The sequence below is a fragment of the Sinocyclocheilus anshuiensis genome, unplaced genomic scaffold (assembly GCF_001515605.1).
Source record: "Sinocyclocheilus anshuiensis isolate Anshui unplaced genomic scaffold, SAMN03320099.WGS_v1.1 scaffold278, whole genome shotgun sequence".
In the NCBI taxonomy this organism is placed as follows: domain Eukaryota; kingdom Metazoa; phylum Chordata; class Actinopteri; order Cypriniformes; family Cyprinidae; genus Sinocyclocheilus; species Sinocyclocheilus anshuiensis.
The window spans coordinates 1,726,277-1,732,770 of NW_015546072.1; positions in this window are offsets into that span (position 1 = coordinate 1,726,277).

Genomic DNA, 6,494 nt, shown 5'->3' on the forward strand with positions numbered 1-6,494 from the left:
AAAAAAATTGCAGTGCTTCATTTTGCAGTAAAGTTGAACTGTTTGGTTAAGATAATTTTGTGTTTGGATGGCTGTGTTAAATGTTTTGAGAACAAGTACATTGCATTGGAGAAAAGTGTCAAATCGATTGAGAAAAACTGTAACTAGGCTACTTGCTTATTAGCATGTCTATTATTAAAGTGCCCCTATTATGGATTTTTGAAAATGATCTTTCATGCAGTGTGTGTAACACAGCTCTAAGTGAATGAAAACATCCTGCAAAGTCTAAAATCTAAAAGTGCACCGTGTATAAAGTTATTGTCTCTCAAAAGAAAGAGTCGACTCTGAATCATTGAAATGAGTCATTTTTAAAACAAATCCCAAGCTGTTTCATGTTGACATCAACATGAAACATTAGCATATTGCCCGCCCACTTGTTGGTCTTTTCCTGTTGGTCTGAATGAAAATGCAAATTCATTCTTTGCCACTAGGTGCCTCATTTGGAGCGGTAAAAATAGCTTGTTTCCCCAGTAATGGCTGTAAACAAAACAGCACTGTGTAAACGCTGCTTTATCAGCATTACAGGTATGATGAAATTAAACTAAGACCAATTGGTGTGTAACACAGCTCTAAGTGAATGAAAACATCCTGCAAAGTCTTAAATCTGAAAGTGCTCAGTGTATAAAGTTGTTCCCTGCGTTCCATTCGGAAGGGCTCATCCCTATGCTCTAATATACCCTTCGGAGTGAGAGCTTCGAAGGGTTGAAGGGTGTAGATTACCAAACAACTGTTTCTTGAAGTGCCCTTCAGCGTCATAAACATGAAGTCTCGCATAGCCAGACCTTCAGTCTGACGGCTGAAGGTCTGGAATCCATGGCAGCTTTCATTGGCCAAGGCCCGCCCATGAGGCCATTTGACCGACATGTCAAACAACCAATCACAGTTCGTTTCGTTTCAGCGTCACGTTTAAGGGCGTGGAAATGTCGCCACAATAACAGACCGGTGTGTAAAACTCTCCGACGTATTTTAAAGATTCTATGCCGTGAACTTTAAATATTTTCACATACTAGTTTATCCTGATAAGCTCTGGTCATAACAGTTGTAAATACGACAGCTTTCTTCTTTCGTGAGGGGGTTTGGCATCACGCCTTCTTTGTTTCCAGGCGGAACGTTAAAGAACACGACACACGTGTCTCCCGGAAATCCTGTAGAATTCAACCAATCCGATGACGACTTCGAAACTCCTGAAGTGTTTCCACTTTTGTGTCCCATATGCATCAGACGTAAATGCCTATTAGCCTATAAGACACTGAAAGTGTTTTTTGACCTTGAATGCATGTCAACCTGTTGTTGGGGACTCCCAAAACCAAAATATGAACCTTTCATTACCCATAATAGGGGCACCTTAACATATTGGATGTTTATTAGTACTTATAAAGCACATATTCTGCATGACCATATTCTACATCCCTAATCCTACCCAATACCTAAACTTAACAACTACCTTACTAACTATTAATAAGCAGTAATTAGGAGTTTATTGAGGCAAACGTCAGAGTTAATAGTTAGTTAATAGTGAGAACTGGACCTTAAAATATACTGTGACCAAAATGACTTACATTTATGTCTTTTGTTGGTGTAACCTGTTGTTTCAGTCATGTTAAATCAGTGGCTCTCAAATGCAAAATCAGGGCCTACTAGGGGGCCTCAGAAAACGTACAAGGGAAAAAGATTTGTCTGGTTACATAGGGTAGCCTAATTTTAAAAGTGGGATTTCTAGACCTTTAAAAACTAAGTAAATTTATAATGTTAATGTTATAACTCCATGGGCATTTTTATAACAAATTAGTATTGTCTTAAACATTTTATCGGGTAAATTTTTTTTATAAATATTTCAAAAAATGATCCTTATCCAGTAAATCACAAACATCTGGAAAAGTCATGGGGCCTTCAAATATTGTTTTGAACAATGAAAGGCCTTGGAGTCAAAAAGGTTGAGAAATACTGCAATAAATGTTTTTAACTACAGTAAATCCAGGTAAAAACATTTTTTTACAGGAAATGTATTTAGTTTAACAAAAGTTAAAACTGTATTGTTTTATTTTTTGTTTATTATTTTCCTTGATTTTTGTATTTGATTTGACTGAGGTATTGAAAAAGGGCAGGGCTTCGCATAACGCATCTTCTCTTAAGTCCTCCACTGTCAGAAAGGATGATTCATCTAGTGCTCTCCTCAAAGCCATCATGATCTGCTGTGAGCCCCTGTGTCACACGCTCCACCAACCAGCACACACTTAAATATAGAAGGAAGAAAGCAAAGACACTAGCTTAACAGGAACACATCCCTGATCAAACACTTAGCCGTATTTGATTTGACTGAGGTATTGATAAAGGGCAGGGCTTCGCATAACGCATCTTCTCTTAAGTCCTCCACTGTCAGAAAGGATGATTCATCCAGTGCTCTCCTCAAAGCCATCATGATCTGCTGTGAGCCCCTGTGTCACACGCTCCACCAACCAGCACACACTTAAATATAGCAGGAAGAAAGCAAAGACACTAGCTTAACAGGAACACATCCCTGATCAAACACTTAGCCGAGTAACTGCTCTCACGGCACCAGGGGAACACACCGACACCTGCTCCAAAGCCCAGAAACTTTTCCAGCCAGACTTACATCTAAAATTCAAAACTGATGGATCAGGAACTGCTGTATGTTTCATTTATTTTCTGATGAGAGTATATTTTTTAAGTTTGGCAACACAATAAGGTTTATATATTAACAGGTACAATAAATGAACGTTGTTTTGCTTAAATAATAATTCTGTCAGGACCACTATCATCAAAGATGATTGACAATTAGCATACAGTTTGGCTTGGCGGTATGGTTCTGTTCTGGGCAAGAACTCCCTGTGCATCCATGCAGGCTAGCATGGATGAGAGCAGAGAGAGCAGCGATAACCCCCCAGGGTAAACAGAACAGAACCAACATAAATGTATTGCAGATATCGTTAAACACATTCATAATACACATTTTAGAATTAGTCTGATTCAAAGGAGAATCAGAAGGCTGAATCCTGACTGACAGAGGAGGAGTTGGGGATGGAGGAGGGTAATTAGCTATTGAGCAATGCGAAAACTGCTGATAATACTGAGGGACCTTATATATGACTGCTTAGATAGGTGTCGTATTCCCGATGGGGATCAGCTGAGAGTCAGCTGATGCGAGCTTGACTAACGTGACCTGCCAGAACTAACGCTACGCTAGATTAATGTTAATTTATAAATATATACTATTGTTCATTGTTAGTTCATAATCTAATTTTTCAGTTTATGGGTTTATAGTAATGTTTTTATGGCAATGTCACACAATACGAAGATGATGCAACAGTGTAAAACGCAGAAACTTGTTTTAAGAGCAAACTCGTTTTACAGCTTCTTTCCATCACACGTATCCAAGGAAATCCCCTGAAGGATGTTCTTATTTCAACTCGTGCTAACGGCTGTTGGTGCACACACACACACACACACACACACTCGTGCTCATAAGCTGGCTGCAGCTGCGGAGGATTGGGCCCTGCCAGATGAAGCATTTTCCCAGAAGAATATGGGTCTGGAGAAACCAGGTCAGGGCCAGTCCATTAGGCTGATCAGGACTAGACCAGCAGGGCATCACTCTGAGCACAGCAGTCATTAATGGCTGCAGCTGAAACATGGGCGTTGCCAGACATTCTTCATTTATACAGATTTGGGGTCAGTTTTGTATATTTCCTGTAAATGTGTCTTTTCTGAGATACAACCAGCTGTTCTGAGATCAGTGTGTATGAGTTTGTATTGTATACATGAGCACTGTACTGCTAAATCAATCATAATTCTTTGTTTTAACACAGGTCTCTCCAGAATTAGTTTTAAGGTTTATAAAACAAGACACCCATCTCCAACCTTTCACATGCTTTCATAAGTAATTTTTGCTTAATTTCAAACAGCTTTTATGTACAGATATTTACCCTTGACCCAGAACCCGATTTTCTGTCTTAGACTAATTAAGTCCAAAATAATATATTAAATATGAATCATGACAACTATGACGATCTACACAAACATTAAAATAATGATAAAACCTTGCAATATAATGGTGTTTAATAATGAATGAATATACTTTTTTAAAATTATGACTGTCCCACAGTAGCAGAGTCATTTCCACAACAATAAACAATTCTGCTCAAAAGTTAGTGTACTTGTTTACCAATGAGAAAAGAGTGTTGGTATAGAGCTTGAAATAAAATAGAACAAACTATAAAAAAATAAATATCAGCATAAAAATCACTATTAACTAGTGTTGATCACTATTAACTAGTGTTGTTATTGAACTGTTAAAAATCATTTTTCAATAATTGAAATAAAGCAAATAAAATAAAATACAAAATTGGATAAAAACAAAACAAAAAAACTTTGTCAACTAACTGAAATTAAGAAATGTATATAATAATATAAAGAAATATAAAAAACAAAACTGAAAAAAATATTAAAAATGAAAATATACAAAATAAAGGCTTATTATTATTATTATTATTATTATTATTATTATTATACTATATAGATACTATTAAAATAACACAGAATATTATTCTGAACAGAATATTTGGATCGTGTATCATGTCCAATCAAGCTGTAATTATGTCAACTTATGCAAAAGGTATAAAAATATTATTCATGAATTTGGGTCTTAAAGACAGAAGAACCCATATATAAAACATTTTATAATTAAAAATATTCAAATGTAATTTCCTTCTACCAGAGAATTTGAGATATGATGGAAATAATTCAGTGCAATTTTGTCTTCCGATGTATATACTTTCTGCAAAAAAATCAACCTCAGTATTGCAAAAAAGTAAATAAACTTCAAACAGTGTGGGGAATGATCATGAGAGAATTATCCTGTGATGTACAGTGTGTCCATATTATTAGTGTACTAAATGAGTAAACTAGAGAGACAAGTCTGAAAAGAGTTTTTAAACAGTGTATTTTCTGAAAGTCCAAAAGTGGCCAAAAGTGTTCATAGTTGAAGAAGCATCATCAATGTTGGATAAAAACCAAAATGCAGACAAACAGCTGATGATGTTTGTGGAAGCTCGTCTTTTTCCTCTGAGTAATATCTAGAATAACACTTTCAAACATGTTAAGTCTAATTTTTCAATTGATCATCCAGACTAATATGATCTGACAGGAGAACTTCTGTACTGTACACTTTCTACAGAAACAATAACGGGAACGACAGTGTTGTAGCTGTTCGTCTAGCAACCTCCCAAACAATCCCACGGCTGTTTGCACTCCTTTCGGAAACTCTACATCAGAAAAAACTACATCAGACCTGTCGAATATTTGTGAGGTCATTAGCTCAACCAAAACACCACACACTAATAAAACTGGGGGATTAAGAAAGCGCCACACGTGTAACACCAGAAAGTTCTTGAGAGGTTCCCCAGACAAGGCTAAGAATAGTCCAGACAGACTCCAAACCAAACAAACCATTAGACATTTCTATCTCACTCAAGGGACGCATTGGGTTTAAACACCTGCAAGGTGTTGAAAGTTAAATATTTTATTTGCGTGCCTCATAATGCAAGATATAACACTATTCCACTAAAAATACCCGGCCATTCCCAAAATGTTCCTTATTTATTCATTAAATTACCAAACCGCTCACAGGGTAGTACGTAAAGTTTACATACAATATACAAGCAAGGTTGTGCGAGTAGAATTTGTTAATATTCTTTCAGAGCAGATCGTCTGGAAGATCCATCTGCTAATGAATGATGAATCTACTGTGTGTAGATCACACGTGATCTCCATGACCACATTTGTTTGTCACATTTACAGTCTTGTCGTGTCTTTCACCCGTGGCCATTTGTCTCTCAGCTGCTCCATGTTCTTCTTGTGTTCTTTTGGCACCAAGGTGGACTGAACTGGAATGAACCCAGAGCTGCTAATGCCCATATGAACAGATTCAAACCTCAGCGGTCCCAGTGAACAGGAAATGGTTCACTTAGTGCAACTCAAATTACAAGTGATGAATCAGCTGGATTTGGATTCAGAATGCAAACAGGGAGCAGCTGGGAGCATATGTACTGTATGTACACACACACACACACACACACCTTCTATCATCAATATTTAGGGCCCTATTTTAACAATCTAAGCGCATGGTCTAAAGCGCAAGGTGCAGGTGCACTCAGGGCGTGTCCGAATACACTTTTGCTAGTTTAACGAAGGCAAAATGGTCGGCGCGCCCGGGCGCATGGTCTAAACGGGTTGTCCCTATTCTCTTAATGAGTAATGGGTGTTTTTTGGCCGTAACGTGCAATAAACCAATCAGAGTCTCATCTCCCATCCCCTTTAAAAGCCAGTTGCGCTCGCGCCATGGCGGGATCGCTATTTACATGGCGGAATGTAATTTTTCATTTTTAAAAATGTTTGTGTGCTGCTGCGCATCCCTGTGTGTGTAATAAGCAAAGTGT